We start from the raw sequence: 23,676 nt of genomic DNA, 5'->3' as shown, positions 1-23,676 counted from the left end.
AAGGGAAACCACATAAGACTCAGTTTGGACTACTCAATGGGCACCACGGAGGTGAGAAAGCAGTAGAATGATATATTTAAGATCCTGAAAAAGAAAGTCTTCTAGCAAAGAATTCTTTACCCAACCAAATTGTCTTTCAAAAGTGAGGGAAAATTAAAAATTTTCATAGACAGATAAAGGCTGAGAGAATTTGTTAGCAAGAGACCAGCCCTACAAGAAATACTGAAGAAAATTCTGTCAACTGAAAAAAAAAAAAAAAAAGAAAGACAGGAGAAGGAGGTCTGGAGGAGGTCTAGAATTGAAGAGTATCAATAAGGATGATTTAAAGGATAAAAAGAAAAAGAGGGAAAAGAATATATAGATCTGACAAATGAAAATCAAAGGATAAGGTGGTAGATTCAAGAAATGCCTTTACAGTAGCAACTTTGAATGTTAATGGAATAAACTCACCAATTTATTCTTGTTTTTTTTTTTTTTTTACATGGGCAGGCACCGGGAATCAAACCCGGGTCCTCGGGCTTGGCAGGCAAGCATTCTTACCTGCTGAGCCACTGTGGCCCGCCCTAAACTCAGCAATTTAAAGATACAGGTTAAAACTTTGAGATTTTAAAACTTATGACAAAGCCACAGTGGTCAAAAGAGCATGGTACTGGCACAAAGTATTGACCAATGGAATTGAATCTAGAGTTCATAGATAGACCACCAAATATAGGGTCATTGGTCTTCACAGGGTCCCCAAATCTGCTTAACTGGGACAAAACAGTCTTTCCAATAAACGGACCTGGGAGAACAGGATATCAATAGCCAAAAGAATGAAAGAGATTCCTTACCTTATACCCTATACAAAAAATAACTCAAAGCAGATCAAAGACCTAAATATAAGAACCAGTACGATAAAACTCCTAGAAGAAAATATAGGGAAACATCTTCAAGATCTAGTAATAGGAGGTAGCTTCCTAAACTTTACACCCAAAGCATAAGCAATGAAAGGAAAAAATAGATAAATGGGAATTCCTTAAAATCAAATGCTTATGTGGCTTCAAAGACTTTGTCAAAAAGGTGAAGAAGCAGCCAACTCAATGGGAGAAAATATTTGGAACTCATGTATTGGATAAAGGTTTGATATCTTGTATACATAAAGAAATGGTACACCTCAACAACAAAAGAACAAACAACCCAATTATAATATAAGCTAAAAATTTTATGAAGAGCAAATACAGGTGGCTAAAAGCTCATGAAGAGATGCTCAGTTTTATTAGCTATAAGGGAAATGCAGATCAAGACTTCAATGAGATATCACCTCACACCTATAAGAATGGTTGCTATTAAACAAAGAGGAAACTACAAATTTTGGAGACAATGCGGGGAAATTGGAACACTTATGCACTGCTGCTGGCAATATATAATGGTACAGCTGCTATGGAAGACAGTTTGGCAGTTCCTTAGGAAACTAAATATTGAGTTGCCCTATGATCCAGCAATAGCACTACTTGGTATATACCCAGAAGAGCTGAAAGCAGTAACACAAATAGAGATTTGCACACCGATGTTCATAGCAGCATTATTCACAATTGTCAAAAGATGGAAACAATCCAAGTGCCCATCAACAGATGAGTGGATTAACAAAATGTGGTATATACACGTGATGGAATATTATGCAGCAGTAAGACAAAAGTGATGTTCTGAAGCATATGACACAGTGGATGAACCTTGAGGACATAATGCTGAGTTAAATAAGCCAGACACAAAAGGATAGATACTGTATGATTTCACTATCATGACCTTGGTAAAGGTAAACTCAGAAGCTTATAACACAGAATATAAGGGACTTAGAGAAACACAGAAGCTAGAGATGGGTGAATGGTTAGCTAAAAAGGTAGAACATAAATTTAGGGGAATGGACAGAAGTGAAAGCAGTTCCTTAGTGAGTCTATAAGTAACATTACTATATTGAAGGTGAACATGATTGAAAGGGGTTGTATAGAGCCATGTGTTCCACCAATTAACACTAGAAATATAAATAATTTCTTGCATGAACTACTTCAAATGTATGAATCTTATACAAGGTAAATAATAAGGGGTAGAGGGGAAAACTACTATTACATGCTATGCATGTTTGCATGTTTAACAGGAAGACATCGACAGTACCACAAGCAATAACAGGGGTAAATAACTCGGGGGGTGGGGAGGACAAGAGTTAAGGGGAGGTTTGGATTTTCTATTTGGCGCAGATGTGTTTAGCAGTTATTTTTCTCTTTGGTGCAATAGAAGGTGTCTAAAATTGAGAGTGTTAATGATTATACAACCAAGTAAGGAGAATGTGAGACAGGGATTGTTTTGTTTTGCTTTGTTTTTCCTAGCTTTTAAAAAAATATTTTTATTGACAAATCTTCACAAAACATACAGTCCATACATGGTATACAATCAGTGGCTCACAATATCATCACATAGTTGTGTATTCATCACCATGATCAGTTTTAGAACATTCGTATCACTTCAGAAAAAGAATAAAAAGAAAAAAGAAAAAACTCATACATACCATACCCCTTATTCCTCCCTCTCATTGACTACTAGTATTTCAATCCATCCCATTTATTTTACCCTTTTTCCCCCTATTATTTATTTACTTATTTTACTCATCTGTCCATACCCTGGATAAAAGGAGCATCAGACACGAGGTTTTCACAATCCCACAGTCACATTGTAAATGTCATATCTTTATACAATCATCTTCAAGAATCAAGGCTACTGAATACAGCTCAATAGTCTCAGGTACTTCCCTCTAGCCACTCCAATAGAGACATGGATTATTGACTGTGGGTATTATATATGATGTCCAATAGAAGGAGGTGGCTGAAGGATACATTCATTGAGAATTAGAATGGGGAACTGTGGGGTATACGTATGATGGAATATTGTACAGTTAAAGAAAAGAACTAAGTCGTGAGGCATGCAACAAGGTGGATGAAACCTGGGGAAATGATGTGGTGCCAAATAAGCCAGAAACAAAAGAAAAAATATGTATGGCTCCTTTTAGAAAATACTTATGAAAAAATTGGGGCCTAAATTATTAGCTCTTACCGCAGTCACATTTAATCTGGAGCTAGATTAAATAGCTAGTAATGCTATTTCTGTATTTCAAGAAGCTGTGCTAAACATGTATAACCTGGTATCTCCCTAGAACTCTGGCTACCTGTGACACCGAAGACTCTAAGTTGGAGTTCTATAACTCTGAAAGCCAACATTGCTATATACACTGTTAAAAAAAACCAAAATGAAATCAGGCTTCAATTAGAGATAAGAATGAAATTGATCCAGTCAGGACTAAGGTAAATCAGAATACAGGGGTAAGGATGTTATTATTGGTATTTTAGGACTTCACTTACTGTATGAGACCAGAGGAAGAGAGGTTTAGGTTGTCCAAAACCTAAACTTTCTGTAGCACATAATCTAATTCAACCTGTCTGGATAGCTCATTTAAACAATCCAAGCTCATAAAGCCCAGAATCAGAATGAGGGCTTGTGATTCTGTATAACTTAATGTAATACCTGGATACATCCCAGAGTATGTTGATGAAATAATTAAAAAGTATTTGCAAAGTCCCTTGAGGAATGGGAGAAAAATATGGAGTTATTAAACTTTACTATCGGAGAAATCTCTGATACTGTTTCAAACATTGGGGACTCCCAAGTCAATAGGCCAAGCCTTGATTTCATAAGCTTGCTCTTGTGAAAACTATTTCTGTAGTAGAGAAGCTAAGTTTAGTTATAGTTATGCCTAAGAGTTACTTCCAGAAAACTTCTGTGGCTCAGATGTGGGCTCTCTCTCTCCCTCTCTCTCTAAGCCTAACTCTGGAAGTAAAATTATTACACTCCCTGCTACGTGGGACATAACATCCAGGGGTGAAAGTCTCCTTCACCACGTGGGACATGACTCCCAGGGATGAGCCTGGCCCTGGCACCATGGGACTGACATCACCTTCCTGACCAAAAGGGTGGAAAGAAATGTAAGAAAATAAAGTATCAGTGGCTAAGAGAGTTCAAATAGAGTGAGGCGGTTATTTTGGAGGCTATTCTTACACTAGCTTCAGCTAGATATTGCTATTTATCATGGTTTGTCAAATCCCAACGAAAACCATTCCTGTCCACCCTAAAGAACACCTAGGGCTTTATCTGAGATTCTATGATTACTTTCCACAACCTACAACCTCCTGATGGGTTTCTAGGCCAGATAAGTCCTGAAATCCAGAGGGGCCAGCCTCTCCAGAACATCAACTAGTTCCATTCCCTTATCACATATTATTGACACCCCTTTCCAACATAAAAAAGTTAGAATGGGCATAGCCCAAAAACCCCTAAAGATTGGGAGAAGTATCAGAGTAGAAGGAGGAGTTATAACAAACAAGATAGGATTTAACAAATGAGCATAACTGCTGAATCATTATATTGATATTTCTTTTAGTCTCCAATGTCCTAGAGCAGCTAGAAGGAAAACCCAAAGTTGTGGAATTGTAATCATACCCAACTCTGAAATCTGTTCTATAACTACTTGTTACAATGTACTTTGAAATGTATTGCTTTTTTGTATATATATTATATTTCACAATAAAATATGTTAAAAAAAAAAAAGGCTGATCATGTCTGGGGTTTCCCTGCCACGTAGGGATGGCGCATGGCAATGTCCCTTGTACTTCTCTCCCAGCTTTTGCTTTCAAACGGCTTCTGGCTCTCCTAAGGCATTTCCTTCTGCATCTAAAAATGTCTGTGTTCTCTCCAAATCGTCCTCCTCTTAAAGGACTCCGGGAAGCAGGTTAAGGCTCACCTTGAATAGGTGGGGTCACATCTCCATGGAAACAATATAAACAATAGGTCCCACCCAACGGTAGGTCTGCCCCCACAAGACCGGATTAGAAGAACATGGCTTTTCTGGGGTACATAGCAATTTGAAATCAACACAAATATCCATATAATTTTGTAGCTATATCTCTGAGGATTCAGTTACTAAAAACAAATTCCACTCTGGCCAGTTGCAGCAAAAGAGAATTTTTTTTCAAAGCAGGGTATAAATGACTGGCAGAATTTTGAGAAGATGAAGAATAAGATTAGAGGCTGAACTCCCAGGAATGGTTCGTAATGTTACAAATCAGAAGTGGGCTGTCAAGAGCACAGACATAACACTGTGAGTATATGACAAATCTGAAAATTGCTGGCCATGTGGTCTGTTTTAATGTGCAGCAGCTAAGTGGATACCTGTGACCAGCTTCTCTCCATTCTAAGTTCAATTTGACATCAAATCTCATGCACCTATCCAGTTGGTGGAACCTAAATAACAATCAGATTTCTAGTTTCAAGGGTGTGCTTGTTTGAATCTGTGGTGGAGCCCAGAAAAGCCATGTCCTTTAATCCTCATTCATTAATTCTGGGTGGGAGCATTTTGATTGTTCCCATGGAGATGTGACCCAGCCAATTGTGGGTGGTAACTTTTGATTAGATGACTTCCATGGAGATGTGTCTCCACCCACTGAAGGTAAAGTTGCTTTCTGGAATCCTTTAAAAGAGGAAACATTTTGGAGAGAGTCTTTTTTTGTAGAGCCATGAGAAAACCAGCAGACGCCGCCATGTTCGCCATGTGCCCTTCCAGCTGAGAGAGAAACGTTCAACATCACCATTGGCCTTCTTGAACCAAGGTATCTTTCTCTGGATGCCTTTGATTGGACATTTCTATAGACTTGTTTTAATTGGGGCATTTTCTTGGCCTTAGAACTGTAAACTAGAAACTTATTAAATTCCCCTTTTTAATAGCCATCCTGTTTCTGGTATATTGCATTCCAGCAGCTAGCAAACTAGAACAAAGGGCATCTGGGAAATGTCATTTTTTAGTTTTTAAGCCTTTTCAGGACAGGAAGGAGCAGTAGAAAGAGTCTGAAATAGATGCTGAGTAAGCAACTAGCCCCTGCTCTGCCACAACGGGGGGCAATTAAATGTAGGGGGTAACAGTGTGGATTTGAGAGGGAGTCTCTAGCCTGGTTCAGATGACCAAAATACTAATAACTGAGGGAGGAAAGGAAATTCAGCATTCCGACTTAGATCTGCTAAGTTTCAGATGCCTTTAGGGCACAAATGGGGAGGTGCCTAGCAGGCAGGTGGATAGGTATTCCTCAGAAGTTAAAATTTTGGAGTCATCTTTTCATAGGCAATGTATAGAATTAGGGAGTGAATAAGATCATCCAAATAGATCACCATATAAAAGAAAAGAGGGTGAATGACAGTACCTAAAGGACTGATGTTTGAGCAGAGAGCTAAGGAAGTGTGAAAAACGAGATTTAAGAATGAGGTTGTAGAGCAGACAAAACCCAGAGAGTGCCAACATCACGGTAGGAAAGTGTGGCAGGAATGAAGTCAACTACGTCCAATATCATCTATTGATAAAGCTGAAATGCACATCGCTTGAGTATGGCAATTATAAAGACATTTGTAAACAATCTAAGGAAGAACCATTTTGGGAGAATGATAGGCAGAGAAATTATACTGCAAGTGTTGGCAATAGGAATAGATTCCAACTTCAAGGAATTTGATGATGAAGGGTATGAGAGCAAGTGGCAGAAGAAGAGAAGTAGAGAATATTCTATAAAATGGGAGAGGTTTAAGAAGGTTTACAGGCTGAGAGAATGAATCCGGCCGAGAGGGAAATGTTGAGGATGGAGGAGAGCAGAAAGGACTCAATTGAACAAAATTCGGGAAGAGACAGAGTGTGGTACACAGAATAGGACAAAGGTGTCCAAGTCATAACCCCCAAACCTGTGAATATGTTACTGTGCATGCTTAAAGGGACTTTGTAGATGTGATTAAGTTAAGGATCTTGAAATGGGGAGATTATTCTAGATTATCCATGTGGGCCCAATGTAATTACAAGGGTCCTTATGAGAGGGAGGCAAGAGATTAGAATTAATTGTAGGAGATGGGACAATGGAAGCAAGAAATTGGAATGCTGAGAACAAGGAGCCATGAGCCAATGCATGCAGCCTTCAGAAGATAAAAATGGCAAGGAAACAGATTCTCCCCTCAGAGCGTCTAGAAGGAATTTCTCTACAGTTCAGGTACTTCCTTCCAGCCACTCCAATACAAGATAAACTAAAAAGGGGATATCTATATAATGCATAAGAATTTAGCCCAGCGAAAGCAATTTTGGTCTACCCCCAGAACTCTAACAGCATATCCATTGTGCTGCAAGTCACCAAGTTTGCGGTTATATGTTACAGCAACAATGGGAAACTAATACAGACAGGAAGCTGAATCAAAAACAAATGTAGGATATCATCCATGTTTAAAACTTCAAGTTCTCTGTGAGACTAAACAGAGAAATGTTTACTTGGTGCAAAAATTAATATTTTGGGCAGAGCATTTCCTAATTTAACTTGTATGGTCAGTTTAGTTAACACCATAAGTACATGAAATTCTGAATAGGGCATGAGATTTTGTTGGTTTGTCCAGGTTAGTGTGATGCCCCGATAAACCCCAGAGAGATCTGAACAGTGAATAAAGAAGTATTTGCAAAGTCCATTTAGGGAAATGGGGAGAGAGGGGACACCATTGAACTTCCCCATTTGGAGAATTTCTGATATTCTCACAAGCAGTGGGAACAACCAAATCAATAGGCCAAGCCCTGGATCTTGGGGTTCACCCCTTTGAAACTTATTCCTGCAAAGGATAGGCTAAGCCTACTTAAAATTAGGCCTAAGTGTCAACCCTAGAGAACCTCTCTTGTTGCTCAGATGTGGCCTCTCTCTCTAAACCCGACTCTGCAAGTGAACTCACTGCCCTCCCCTGCCACCATGTGAGACATGACTCCCAGAGGTGTAAACCTCCCTGGCAAGGAGGAACAGAAATCCTGGAATGAGATGGGAACCAGCATCAAGGGATTGAGGAAACCTTCTTGACCAAAAGGGGGAAGAGAGAAATGAGACAAAATTAAGTGTCAGTGGCTAAGAGATTTCAAACAGAATCAAGAGGTTATTCTGGAGGTTATTCTTATGCATTATATAGATATCCCCTTTTTAGTTTATGGTGTATTGGATTGGCTGGAGGGAAGCACCTGAACTGTAGAGCTGTGTTCCAGTAGCCATGTTTCTTGAAGATGATTATATAAAGATATAGCTTTTACAATGTGACTGTTTGATTGTGAAAACCTTGTATCTGATGCTCCTTTTATCTAGGGTATGGACAGATGAGTAAAACATATGGATAAAAATAAACAAATAATAGAGAAAAAAAAGGTTAAAATAAATTGGGTAGATGAAAATACCAGTGGTCAATGAGAGGGAGGTGTGAGGTGTATAGTATATATGAGTTTTTTATTTCTTTTTCTGAAGTGATGCAAATGTTCAAAAAAATGATCATGGTGTGGAATACACAACTATATGATGACACTGTGAGCTATGGATTGTACATCATGTATGTAATGCATGCCCAAGTTGACAACTGAACCTAACTATCACAGGTGGGATCTTTTTATTAAGTTGTTTCCATGGAGATGTGACCCACATAGTTGTGGGTGGGACCTTTGATTAGATGGTTTTCATGGAGATGTGCCTCCACCCATTCAAGGTGGGGTAGCTTACAGGAGTCCTTCAAGAGGGAACCATTTTGGAAAGAGCAGACGGAGCCCACACAACCAGTGACCTTTGGAGATGCAGAAGAAAAATGCCCCCCAGGGAATTCTTTTGAAAGGAGAAGCCTGGAGAGAAAGCTAGGAGATGTCACCATGTGCATTACCAGCTGACAGAGATGTTCCGGACCCATCAGCCTTTCTTGAATCAAGGTATTTTGCTCTGGATGCCTTAGTCTGGACATTTTTATAGCCTTTGAACTCTGAACTTTCAACTTAATAAATTTCCTTTTTAAAAGCGATTCCATTTCCGGTATATTGCATTCTAGCAACTTTAGCAAACTAATACAGTCACCATGGGAAATTAGCAAGCGCTAAAGTGGGAAGTTTTTCCAGCAGCATTTTAGATAACAGATGAGTTTTGAAACAAAAAATAATGATGGTCTCTCCAGTCCTTTACAGTTGAATAATTTTTTTTTAGCTATTCTCAGGAGTTCCAGAAAAGGTAAATTACAGGGTTGAGACAGGAGTTAAGGTTTGTGGGGAGGTGGTCTCTATTATTAGAGACTGGACTACTGGTGAAAGTAAAGTGATTTTAATGGGGTAGAGTCTAGTCAGAAAGAATTTTCTCAGGAAGGGCCCAATAGAGAAAAAGAAGAGCACTGGCAGTATGAGAGTCAAACAGGTAGAAGTAAAGGAAGTTGTGAACTTAGAGAAAACCAAAAGAATGAGAGTGAATTTTCCATTCATTCAGGATGGGGTAAGGCTTGAGAATTTGTATTTCTAGTTCCCAGGTCAAGTGGATGCTGCAAGTCTAGAAGTGACACTTTGAGAACCACTGGTCTAAGCCAGTCATGAAGGGCTAATTCCCCTTGTCAGTTTAGGCATGGGCATGTCACTCAACCTTGGGGAAAGGAAGTCTCTTGTGGGGCTTCCCAGGCATATTTTTCTGTCTAACATTCAGAGACATATGAGAGGAAAGAGATCCTCTTCTCATCAGATGCTGGAATGGCTGCAGCCATTTTGTAACTATGAGGGGAGATATTGCCAGCCCTAAGGATGGCAAGTAGATGTTGAGCCAGTACTCATGTTTGATGACATCTTTGAGCCACACTTACTCTGGGATATTATGTGAGATAATAAATCCCTTAGTGCTTAAGTTTCTTTTAGTTGCATTATCCATTATATGGAGCTGAGTCTACCTAACTGATGCAAATATTTCACCTACCTGATGGGCACAAAATTTCAAGGACTATAATATCCATTGGCTGAAAAGATGATGAAAAAGGACACTCTAACTTGCTGCCAGTGGGAATGTGAAAAGCAATAATCTTTTAAAATGTAATCTGGATGTGAAAACCTTGTGTCTGATGCTCCTTTTATCTACCTTATCAACAGAAGAGTAAAACATATGGAATAAAAATAAATAATGGGGGAACGAATGTTAGAATAAACTTAGATTGAAATGCTAGTGACCAATGAAAAGGAGGGGTAAGGGATATGGTATGTGTGAACTTTTTTCTTTTGTCTTTTTATTTCTTTTTCTGAATTAATGCAAATATTCTAAAAAACGATGATGAATATGCAACTATGTGATGATTTGTGAATTGCTGATTATATATGTAGAACAGAATGATCATATGTTAAGAATGTTTGTGTTTCTTTGTTGTCATATTTTTCAAAAAAATTAATTAAAAATGTAATCTGGAAATATTTATCAAAATTAAAGGTATATAAATATCTTATATCAGAAATCTTACTCTCTGAAATCTATCTGACAGAAATAGAATAACCAGTATGAAAAAATATATGATTAAAGATATATATTATAATCTTTTTATGTGATGCTAAAATATATCTAATATTAAAAGGAAATACCTTGAATACACTTCATTAGGGGAATACTGAGTCAATTATGATATATCCATTCCATGTGATATTATGCAGCTATTTAAAAGAATGAGTTAAATTCACATGTATTGCCCTGGAGATATAGCCACTATGTATGGTTAATTATAAAAACAATACCCTCCCCAAACCCCATATATTTGTTTATATATTCGTAAGTGCATAAAAAAAGGAGTGGAAAAATGAACACTAAGTGTTAATGCATATTATTCCAGAGAAAGTATATGGGAATGAAGGAAATTATGAGGTAAAATCGTTCTTAAAAAGTCTGGCATAATATTAAATTATAAAGTATAATTGGCAGAATTCTACTGATACTATTATTCAAAATATATAAATATTGAAGCACATGGATGAGACAGTATTAGGGACAAATGAAAGGATTCACTTAATTAAGTACAATTATTTGGAACAATTTTTATCTTGGATTTCAGTTATGCTAACTATTTCACATGAAGGTAACAAAGGTGGGATATTGAAAATTTAAATTTCAGTTGGCCAAGGCTGATGGGGTAACAGTTGGAATTGACTGGGGAAGTGGACAGGTGAAAATTCCTGGAGGTGAGGCGATCAAAGACCACTACATGGGGAAGGAGATCACCAGGGCAAATTCAGGCCCTGGGATGGGAAGGATAACCTGAGTCAAAGTCTTTCCTAACGTCAGGGTGACTGGAAGAGGGGTAGACATCAAACTAAAGAGAAGAAGTGATAGTGGTATAGTAAGATAATGTGAATTTAAAATGGAAAGTGTCTAAGCACAAAGTTGAGAGACTTTAAGGCAAAATGGTGCCAGGGGCACTGTATGAAGTGGCCAAGGATGCTCAGGATTATTGCTGCCTTCCTGGCCCCCACTCCCTCCTACCCAAATGCAGGCTCCATTTTGCTCCATTTGGCCACTCTTCCTGTAGGCTCCAGTAGGCCCAATTTTATCACTGTGCCTTTGTCCATGCTGCTCTCCCAATTCCATAGCCCTGCCCTTCTCAGGTCCAACCCAAAGTTTTGCCCCTTCATGAACCTGATAGACTCTAAGAACTCCGACAGTCCATATATGAACTCCTAACACAAATTAGCCTTCATTACAGATTGCCGTTTGTTACTCTCCAACAGTTCTACCTATAAATCTTGTTTCACAGTAGCAATGTAAAACTTCATCCTTCTCTTCAAGCCCTCTATCCTACTTCTTCCCCATTCATTTTTGTTTGTTTATGTTTTTCAAGTAATAGACTTCATTTTTTGAGAGGAGTTTTAGGTTTACAGAAAACTTGAGCAGATAGTACAGAGAGATCCATATACTCCCTCTTGCCACCCTCCAACCCCCTGCACATGCCCCACAGTTGCCCCTATTATTTAAAAAATATTTTAATTTACTTTATTATTATTATTATGTTTTATTAACATCTTACTTTAGTGTGGTACAATTGTTACAAATGGTTAACTAACATTGATATGTTATTATTAACTAAATCCATAGTTTATATTGGTCTCCATTCTTTGTGTTGGGCAGTTCTGTGGCATTTGACAAAAGCATAATGCCCTACTATTGCTTATCTTACTGAAGTTTTACTGCTCTAAAAATCACCTTTGTTCTGCCGTTTCCTCTCTCCCTCACCAAATCCCAGCAACCACTGATCTTTTTCTAGTCTCCATGGTTTTGCCTTTTCTGGAAATCCAAATAGTTGGAATCACACAGTGTGCAGAATTTTCAGACTGGCTTCTTTTACTTAGCCATAAGCATTTAAGGTTCCTCAGTGGTTTGATAACTCATTTCTTTTGATCACTGAATAATATTACATTGTATGCATGTACCACATTTTGTTTATCCAGTTACTTATTGAAGGATATCTTGGTTTTTCCAGTTTTTGGTATTTGTGAATAAAGTTTCTATAAACATTCATGTGTAAGTTTTTTGTGCACATAAGTTTTCAGCTCATGTATGTAAATACCTAGGAGCTTGATTGCTGGGTCATATGGTAAGACAATGTTTAGATTTGCAAGAAACTGCCATAATGTGTTCTACAGTGACAATACCATCTTCGATTTCCACCAGCAGTGAATGAGAGTTTCTGTTGCTCGGCACCCTTGTCAACATTTGGTGATATCAGTGCTTTGGATTTTAGCCATTCTAATAGGTGTGAAGTGGTATCTCATTGTTTTAATTTGCAACTCCCTATGATAAGTGATGCTGAGTAGTTTCTCACATGCTTAATTGCCACCTATGTATTTTCTTTGGTGAGGTGTATATTCAGTTCTTTTGGCCATTTTTAAATTGAGTTGCTTTCTTATGGCTAAGTTGTAAGTGTTCTTCATATATTTTGAATACGAGTTATTTATGAGATAGAGGGTTTGCAAATATTTTCTCATTCTTTGCTTTGTATTTTCATTCTCTTAACTGTCTTTCACAGAGCAGAGGTTTTAATTTTTATGAAGTCCAACTTATCAGTTGTATCTTTCATGAGTCATGTTTTCGGTGTATAAAAATTCATCACCAAACCCCAGGTCACACAGATTTTTTCCTATGTTATCTTCTAGAAGTTGTATAGCTTTATATTTTGTGTTTAGGTCTATGATCCATTTTGAGTTAATTTTTCTGATTAAAGTAAGGTCTGTGTCTAGACTCATTTTTTGTATGTAGATGTCTAGTTGCTACAACACAATTTGTTGAAAAGTCTATCCTTTTTCCATTGAATTGCCTTTGCTCCTTTGTCACGACAGTTGGCTATATGTGTATAGTTTTCTTTCTGGGTTCCCTATTCAATTGATCTATGTGTTTATTATTTAACCAGTACCACATTGTCTTGATTATTGTTCTTTCTAGTAAGTAATGAAGCCAAAAGTGTTAGTCTTCTCTGATACAACTTGTTCTTCTTCTTCAGTACTGTGTTAGCTATGCTGTGTGTTTTGTGTTTCCATGTAAACTTTAGAATCGATTTATTGATACCCATAAAACTGGCTGAGATTTTTATTGGGGTGGCATTGATTCTATAGATGATGCTAGGAAGAATTGATATCTTAACAATATTATGTCATCTATCCATGAACATGGAATATCCCTCCATTTATCCAGATCTTCACTGATTTCTTTCCTCAAAGTTTTGTAATTTTCCTTATATAGATCTTATATATATTTTGTTAGATTTATACCTACTTCAATTTTTTGGTGCTAACATAAATAGTGTTATGCTTTTTATTTTAATTGTCAATACTTCATTGCTGGTGTGATGGTTAAGTTCATATGTCAACTTGGCTAAGTTACGGTATCCACTTATTTGCCTAAGCAAGCACTGGCTTGATTGTTACTGTGAGGATATTTCATGAATTGAAATCATTAGTCAGTTGGTTACATCTATGGCTTATTACATCTACAGTCAACAAAGGTCATTGCATTCAGGAATGAGAGAAGTCTCATCCAATCAGCTGAAGGCCTTAAAGGGAGACCTAATTATTTCAACAATCAGAAAGAAGAATTTCTATTTCCACTTCAGTCAGTCAGTGTCTACTGGGAAATTCATTGAACCTTCATTGGAGTTCGCAATTTGTGGCCTGCCCTACAAAATTCAAACTTGCCTATTCCCAAGGTTGCATAAGATAATTCCTATAAGAAATCTAATATTTATATATATATAATATACATAAATAAAAATATATAAATATATTGTTGGTTCTGTTTCTCTGCTGAACCCTGATTAATATACCTGGAATATAGGGAAGCAAATTGATTTTTTATATTAACATTGTATCCTGAAAATTTGCTATCATCACTTATTAGTTCCAGGAGGTTTTATGGTGATTCCTTGGGATTTTCTGCATAGACAATCATGTCATTTCTAAAAAAAAAGACATTTTTCTTTCTTCCTTCTCAAGTTGTATAATTTTTATTTCCTTTTCTTGTTTTATTACATTAGCTAGACATTTCAGCATGATATGGAAAAGGAGTGATGATAGGGTACATCTTTGATTTGTTTCTGATCTTAGGGGGAAAGCATCTAGTTTCTCAACTTTACATATTTAGCTGTAGGTATTTTTAATAGATGATTTTTATCAAGCTGAGGATGTTCTTATCTATTCCTAGTTTTTTGAGAGTTTTATCATGAATGGACATTAGAATTTGTCAAATGCTTTTTCTTAGCTATTAACATGATCATATGATTTTTCTTCTTTAGCCAATTCATAACATGCCTATTAATTGTTTTTAAAATATTAAACCCATCTCATATATTTGGAATAAATCCCACTTGGTCCTCATGTATAAATATATATCATTGGATATATACACCATTGGATTCAATTTGCTATTTTTTTGAGGATTTTTGAATCAGTGTTCATGTAAGATATTAGTCTGTAGTTTTCCTTTCTTGAAATGTCTTTATCTAGTTTTGGTATTGAGGTAATGCTAATCTCATGGAATGAATTAGGAAGTGTTCCCTCTGCTTCTATCTTCTGAAAGAGATTGTAGAGAACTGGTATAATGTCTTTCCTGAAATGTTTGATAAAATTCACCAGTGAAATCACTTGGACTTGGTACTTCCTTTTTTGGGAGGGTCTTAATTGCTGATTCAATTTCTTTGAGTTGATTATCTATAATAAAATACTATCTATAATAAAATTATCTATACTAAAAGATAGTATACACCCCAGAAAAGCCATGTTTTAATCCTGATCCAATTTTGTGGCAGCAGCTTTTCTTTTAATCCTCATTCAGTACTGTAGGGTTGAAACAGAGATGTGGGTGTGACCTTTGATTCAATGGAGATGTGACTCCACCCATCCCAGGTAGGTCTCGATTAGTTTGCTGTCATCCTTTAAAAGAGGAAACATTTTGGAGGGAGTCAAAAAGAACAGAAACGAAAAAATAACAGAGAGGACAGAAACTTCAGAGCAGAGCTGACATAGATGCAAGTCTGTCTGAAGAACAGAGACAAAGACATTTGGAGATGCTTGAAGCCCAGCAGATATCACCATGAGATGTTAAGCAAGCCAGAACCTGAAGAGAGCCAAGGGAAGCCAAGAGATGAAAGCCAGCCCTGCAGAAGCAAAGTGAGGAACCCCTGCAGGAACAGAGGCTGAAAGCAATGGAGCCCAGGAGCAAGGGACCACCAAGGGCTCAGCCTGCCTTTCCAGCTGACAGAGGTGTTCATACGCATTGGCCTTTCTTGAATTAAGGTATCTTTCCCTGGACGCCTTAATTTGGACATTTCCACAGGCTTAGAACTATAAACTTGTAACTTATTAAATTCCCCTTTTATAAAGCTGTTCCAGTTCTGGTATATCACACTCTGGCAGCTTACTAACTAATACAGGGTCCATTTCTAAATTATCAAATCTGTCAATTTGGAGTTGCTCATAATATTCCTTTATTGTCTTATTAGTGTCCATGGGACCACTAATGATGGTCTCTGATATTAGTAATTTGTGTTTTTTTCTCTTGTTCTCTAGTTTTGCCTGGCTAGAGTTTTATCACTTTAATTGAACTTTTCAAGCTTTTTGGCTTCACTGATTTTACTCTATTGATTTCCTATTGTCAATTGCACTGATTTTTTTTGTTGCAATTTTTGTTATTTCTTTTCTTTTGCTTGCATTAGGATATTGCTTTTCTTTCTTTAATTTCCTAAGGTGGAAGCCATGGTAAGCTGTGATTCTCTGTATTTACCTGTTTCTCCAGTTTTGGGGGAGGCAGGTCACCATGTCACCTCAATTTTCTGAGGGATCTAAGAAGAGTTGTTGATTTTCAGTTTGTTCAGCTTTTTTTTTCTTGTTGTGTAGACAGGAGCAATGATTTCCAAGCTCTTTACATATTTTAAAGGAAACTGGAAGTCTCCTTCCCCATTCTTTTTTATTCATTTTACTGAAAAAGTAAAAGTTATCAACTAAAAAATTCCTCACGTTTTTTCATTCCTCCTTATGGTCTTCTATCATGTTTCCTCTATTTGGACCTGCTCTCGTCAAAGACAAATAGCCTCCATGGGCTCCCAGATATCTTCATGTATATAATGAACATCTTGAAGTTCTGGCACTAGGGTAGATACTTGGTAGAGAGAGGAGAACCCATGAATGTGATCACTATCCTCACGGAGCTTTCAGTCTGGTGGAGAAGCAGGCATTTGTCGTCACAAGTAGGGTAGGTGTCAAGTTGCCTAGGGATTTCATCTCATTTGCCTTCTTGGACACTGCCATCAATTATCCCCCTTTGTCTTCATTATCTCCAAATTCTTACTTTTTATCACATCCTCACAATCAGCATTTATATTTGCTCTCTCATCTTAAAAATAAAATAAAAGTTCATTTACCCCATGTTTGCCTTCAGATGCTGGCCTATTTTCCTCTATTCCACAGTGAAACTTCTGGAAAGAGTTGTTTATAACCATTGTATTCTTTTTTTTTACTCCTGTAACTTGGCTTCTGAAACACTATCCCACCATCACCCACCGTCTACCAGATCCCAGGAACATCTCTCACCACAAACAGTGGCTTTCACATTGGACTCAGTGAACGTTTTCCAGCTCTTGTTTGATCTCTCAGCAGCACTCGACGTTCATTATCAGTTTCTGCTTTGCCAAACATTCTTCCTTTGGCTTAAGACAGTCCACAATCTTATTGATTCCTCGTACCTTTTTGACTACTCCATTTCTATCTCTTTGCAGGTTCATCTGATTTAGGCAATCTCCTCCCTTCCTAAGCCCTAAATTGTCATCTCCAAATGGCGGCCCCGCATTTCTATCTCCAGCTCTGACCTTTTCTCAGAATTTCAGACTAGTATACTAACACTCCTGGTGCAACTTCCCCTGGGAATATTTCTCAGAATCCTTGACTAGTGTAGGCCCTTTCAATGTGTTCGTATATCACCTTTTATTTACCACTATCATGATTTTTTTAATGCAGTTTGTTGTGATTTAATTCTCTGCCTTCTTCACTTGAATGTACTCTGAGAGGGAAGGAACAATAAACTATGTCTGTCTAATTCATCACTTTATCCTAGTGTCTAGCAAAGTGCCTGATGTATGTGTAGTTATGATTTATGGAAGGACTGAAGTGATAAAGATTTCAATGCCATTGTAGGAATTATCTCATATGTTTTAAATGGCATTAAAATTAATGCGCCTTTGATCTTTTCATATATCATAGTCTTTTAATGCATATTTTGTGAAATATAATAAAATTACAAGGAAAATTATGCAAACAACAAAAAAGACATACAAAATGCATGCCCTGATTTTTCATTATTAGATTCATCAGACTTGATATTATTCTGTTAGATAACTACAAAATTTTTGAAATCCTTATTCTAAATTTCTGTGATTTTTTTCTGACTTTCAGAGCTGAAGAACTAACTTTGATTCTTGGGTGTCACTCAGATACTGTTACAGTTCCAGGACTGTACTAGATTATACAAAAAAATCAAAGCATCTCAGAATTTAGAAATAACAGTTAAAGCTCAAGAGTAAATGTGACTGCTGCAAGAGCTTACAATCTAAGCCCTAATTTTCTTATAAGCATTTTTAAATGAAGCTACTTTCAAAAATAAAAACATCTGACAAGTGTCTTATATTGACAAACCACAGTAGAGGTTTTGTCCTGTTTATCAAAGTCATGTTAATTAACAGGTAAAGCATAATTATATATTTGTCCTGCCTCTTTTTAAAAGTTTCTCCTTGTTGCAGATGAAGCTCTGACCTGTAACTAATATTTTTAGAGAAGCATTAGAGCAAAGCAGTATAACTGGCAAGTAAATCTGGCTGTTTCCATGATCTGTAGTTTTTTCTAATAACTAAAATCATGACAACAAAATCATACTGTTGTTTAGTATATCAGTATCAGAATATAGCATGGACAGTGAGAATATTGTCATCTTTAGGAATTTTAAACAATCTCCATTTAGAGATTGTATATGAATATACATTCATATATATATATGAATTCATTTCACCCATACAAATTTAGCTTAAAAAGGACAGAAAATTCCTTTTAACCACTGAAATACCTCCTAAACACTTCCTGTGTAATATGTTAAACTATTTTGGCATCTCACTTTTACGAGGTAAAATAATAAATCCTTGGTAAGAGTCTTCCTTTAAAAGAAGGTCTGTCTTCTGAAATAAAAGATGATAAAGTCAACATAAACATTAATGAGGAATTATTCTCATATAAAATTTTTATGTTCTAGACAGAGTACTCAGATGGCTAAGAAAATGTTTTTATAACTTTTCTTTAAGAACAGACTAACAATTTACATTATTTTAACAGAGCAAGCCATACTTTAGTTTTGTATGAATACATGGTTTGACAAAAACCCTTTGAGAAAAAGAAACAGGCTTATCAATTTTGGTTAGCATTGACTTTGACAGACAAAATTCACTTTTATGAACCTTCTACAACTTTCCATATTTATTCAGGGCTTGTTAACAACAAACAAAATTTACTTTCTTAACCCTTTAACAATTTTCCATATCCATTCAGGACTTGTAGGCAGATACAAACAAAATTCACTTTAATTAGAAAATAGGGTCATCTTACTATGGAAAATAATATCCATCCCACCTATAGTTTTATTTATCCAGACTGCATATAAGCAGGAATAAATTTGATAAATTCACAAAGCTCTTTGAACATGCATACTTCCTTCCAATAACAGTATTCATGAAAGGGGGAAGAGACAGAGATACTATAACATAATGGAAGAAGGGAAAAATTTATGCTTTGGTTTGGAACACAGCCAGCATTACTCACAACACACAAATGATTACTTTACAACATGCCTAAAATTTCTCAGTCCTATCCAGCACTAAGGTCAGAAGAGCCCAAGTTTGAAATAAAATCAGCTTTTCAATAACTAAGGGATTTATATCCAGAAAAAAACCTCAATTTTTTCTCAACATAATTCCCAAGTGATAAATAATACCAGGAATATGTTAGTTCACAAAATTAAATTATAGCTTAAAAAAACTAGTTCATAGCTCTATTTATTGAAATGCCACTTTCTTATTTAAAAGTCTTACAAATGTCATCTCTCCTTGAGGTCATCCAAGGTCACTTTTTATTTATCTGATTTAAAAATTCTTCCAGCATTTTCATTCCTTTATTTCTGCTGTCATATTCTATGCCCTAGTACATGCATATATTCTAACTAGAATATGAACTCTTTGCAGCTAAGAATTATGTCGTCCACATTCATGATAGCACTTACTAACAAAAATAGACTGATTGACATTAACAAAGCTACTACAAATTCAAAATTCTTCCACATACTCGGGTAACAAATGACAAAGTAATTAAAAAGCCAGATTCTTTGAAATCCAGTTAATCAAGTTAAAAAAAATCTCATTTATATTTCTTACTAAACTTAACTGATTTCTTAAACAGGATATATTTGGAGCATCAGCATATTTTCATTTTATTATATTAACATAATTTTGAGATTGTATTTATAATACGAAGCTTATTAGTAAGCTTGTATAAATTTAGAACATACTCAAGCAGAATAAAATTGCATTTTTAATTCAAAAATCATCATAAAATTCCTTTTATTAAAGTTAAAAAAAATCTATTTGCTACTTAATATCCTAAGATTACAAACAGTTCTAAAAGTACATGAACTATCAAGTTCTGGAATATATGTTGCAAGTGTTTAATTTGTCCCAATCCTAAATCTAGAAAAACTTTTCCATATCTCTCAAAGACCTTTCATTTTACTTACTGAAATTTGAAAATCAGATTTTATTCAGTTACTCCTACCCTAAGTTTATTCATGTTTTAATAATTTAATGATCTGTTTACTGTGGTTACCATTGCAAAGCTATCACTGGAAAAAATATTTTAACAAAACTTTTAGGCAATGGAATTAACCTATGCCCTTCTTTTAACTATTTCCAATTATTAGACATATTTCACTTAAAGCTGTGACCCAGACGATTGGAAAAGGGCTTGGCCTTTCCCAGAGGCAGCCCTCTGGCAACCTTTTGCTGCCTTAGGGAAATGTGAGGGGCTGCTTCTTTCTAATGTCCACGTTTGCTGACAGTAATTGCAAAAACTCGACTCTGAACCCTGCTGCCCAGAGGGGTTTTACTTCTGGGTTCCAGGAGTAAGACATATATAGACCGCTTGTTCATTTTTAAGTAATTCGAATAGAACTCTTCAAGAATTTTTTGTTAATTTGCTATTACCATCCGGAAGTATGAGAATATACATTGAACAGGCAGATAGACACAAAATAGAAAGTCACAAGGAACATAAATACAGAAATACTCCAGTGCAGGACAGTAAAGAACTGAATGTACATTATCTTATCCCATTTCTGCCCTTTCGCAGAGCGATTATAGAACCATTCTCAGACCATTTCTCCCCTGATTCTAAATCATGTCGAGGCTAGGTTGTGTTATCGAAAGAAAGCTTCTCCTCATAGCTCATAACAAAAATCTTTTCAATTTCACTATAGTCCAAAGGTTCCCATTTTAGTGAATTTCCGTAATCAGTAACCGATTAGGAACACATGACTAATGCAAATACAGTAAGACACCGACCAACAAATTTAAAGGCACTTAACACTTTATATTTCAGTAACACACCCATTAATAACCACACCAAACACACCAATTAACAATTAAACAAGCAGTAAACACTTACTGTACCTAGGTAACACACCAGTTAACAGTTAAAAAGACATCCTTAATTTCATTAGATAGTGATTAATTGTTGGATGACTTATTTTCCAGGAGTATACGCAATAGACAAATTCAGGGCAAGGTTTTAAACCCTCTACAGACAAACACGGGTCAGGGCCTCAAACCCTGTACAGAGTGGTACCCAGAAAACAGAAAGGTGTAGAGGTCAGAGCTAGGGGGATCATCCTGGATGCAGAGCCCCCTTTACTAGCATCCTGATCCACTTTTACACTGATGACCTACTCACCCAGTCAGATGTTCAGACTTGCCACTGGAAACGGCTTCTCTCCTGAAAGATTTTTAATGCACCGAAAGAGTTGGTGTGGCAGCAGAACACAAGGCTTGGTTTCCACGTTTGCCTGCCCTGCTGGGGTTCCAGCTGGACTCCTTAGGGATCTCCGTCCATCTAGGGGTCGCCAAGTTGTCAACAGACAAAGGTGGTAGATTTTGTGCCTGATGCGCTCAATGACCAATTCCTGAGACCTCAGGGTTTCAAAGAGAGATAGAGTTTATTGCTAGATGCAAAGCAGGCAATCAGATGGCCTATCAGCCAAAAATCCATCTCCCTGAACTGCAGCAATAGTGACAGTTTTACAGTATCAAAAGATGGGCAGGTTTTAAGATAATGAATACAATAGTTCTAGATGATGTAATTAGAGGTGATCTAATTATTGAGCATGTGCAGATTGATTACAGGATGTAGTAAAAAATGGCTTCCTTCATATGACAATGGGTATGATTTTTAATATTATAATGAGGTATGGGTGGCTTACAGGTTCAAGTCTAAGCTACCGCACAGGTCGGGTGGGCCCACTTTGGTTACATCTTGCTCCAGATATCAAGATAACTCTGGACTTGGACTGACCTAGCACCCTTCCTTAATAAACACTGGGGGTTGTCTTTAGTGATCACAAGATTTTAGAGTCGAAAAACTGGATAACTGGGCACAAGCGAGGGTTAGTCACAAGGCTTTACAATCATAAGGGCACAAGATAAAGGCTATACAAACATTATCAGAGATCAAGGCAACTGGATTAGAGTCAGAGATTTCAGATATTCCCCTCTGTCTATCGAAAATGCCAGAAAGTAAGGAGGAATATCTGTATCATGATTCAGTAATCGTAATCATCCCTTAAATCCTAACCTCTGAGTTACAGAAAGGTCAAGGACGAGGTGTATGGCGTGTCAGTGAACACGCATGCATCTGGAGGCCTTATGGAGGGCTTTGATACTGGGTTATTCGGAGGTCTTTGCAGAGTGGCTGGAGAATCAGCACCTACCATTGCACAGCTTTATCCTCGGGGCTGAGTGCTTTAAAACCAAAGTCCTTCCTGAAAATATCTGTATTTCTTCATCATTCATCAAGTCTCCAGAACCCCTCAAATACTACAATTTCTATGACCTTTTAAAATTCTTGGACTGAAACATACCAGAGCTGCAACTTCTCAGGGAGTTGCCAACTGTGGTTTTGTTTTTTTTTTCCAGGACCAAATATCCATGGACACTAAAAGTTTAGCATGATGATATCTACAGTTTTCCCATGAAATTTTCTCACATGAAAGTGATGGGGGAAGTTTCAACCTCTTCCCCTTATCAATGTGTGCTTTTCTGTTTAACATTTGATGAACTAAAAAAGGCCCAGACACACACTAGAACCTCAGTTTATCTCAGGCAGATGTTCCCAAACAGAAAACTCAGCTTTTAATAACTTATTAGGATTGCCAGATTTAGGAAACATGAAAACAAGACATGCTGTGAAAAATTGAGTTTCAGATAAACAAAGAATTAATTTTTAGTTTAAGTATATATCACATTCCATGCTTTTTCATTGTTTATCTGAAATTCACATTTCACTGAGTGTCCTGTCTGGTGCTTCACGCCTGTCAACCCCCAAGCCTTGTGTAAATTACTTTGTTTAGATGCCACCCTTTTCCTATGTTCCTGCGGTGTTTGGGTTTTGTTTTTGTTTGTTTGTTTGTTTAAGTTTTTTCTTCACTATTAGAATATACTTTTTAAAAGCTCTCTGACAATCCCCAGCTTATTATCAAAGACATCATTAGCATCACTATAGCTCTAAATTATGTGAAAATAGGATTAGAACTACTGACAAATTGTAAAGTCAAGAGACTCCCAAGGAAATTGGAATCAAATTATGATCAACACAGGAAAGGAAGGAAATGCCAAACTTAGCTTGCAGATAATCCTGTCCGTGGTGACCCCTCTGTAATGGAGTGAGACACAAGGCACCCTGGAGAGGCTGATGCACACTTAGCCTTGCATTTCCACATGGAGATGATTGCACACAAAGGGAGTTAGTGACATATTGACATGGCAAGAAGCAGCTGTGTAAAATAATGGGAGAATAGAAGAGAGGAAAAAATCTTCTGAAACCTGGTCTTACCTGGAAGAGCACAGATATGTGGATATGCCCATCAATGTATGGATATTTCATTAAAATATCTTTCTTCTAAAGCAGCTGAAATGCCCAGGCATGAGCTTGGTCCTGACGTA

The 23,676-nt window shown here is 36.8% G+C and overlaps 1 long non-coding RNA gene across 2 annotated transcripts in view; it reads left to right on the top strand.

The window, feature by feature from the left end:
• Positions 1-4,863: 4,863 nt before the first annotated feature.
• LOC143682930 (uncharacterized) overlaps positions 4,864-23,676 on the top strand; it is a 38,417-nt gene continuing 19,604 nt past the window's right edge. Inside the window, exons 1-2 of one of the 2 annotated variants that reach the window (XR_013175369.1) lie at positions 4,864-5,179; positions 5,591-5,687. This is a non-coding gene — a long non-coding RNA (uncharacterized LOC143682930). The remainder of the gene's footprint in view (positions 5,180-5,590; positions 5,688-23,676) is intronic. The other variant, XR_013175370.1, reaches the window with a different exon arrangement.

The sequence above is a fragment of the Tamandua tetradactyla genome, chromosome 5, assembly GCF_023851605.1.
Source record: "Tamandua tetradactyla isolate mTamTet1 chromosome 5, mTamTet1.pri, whole genome shotgun sequence".
Taxonomy (NCBI): Eukaryota; Metazoa; Chordata; class Mammalia; order Pilosa; family Myrmecophagidae; genus Tamandua; species Tamandua tetradactyla.
This window is presented reverse-complemented; position numbering and strand designations above follow the sequence as displayed.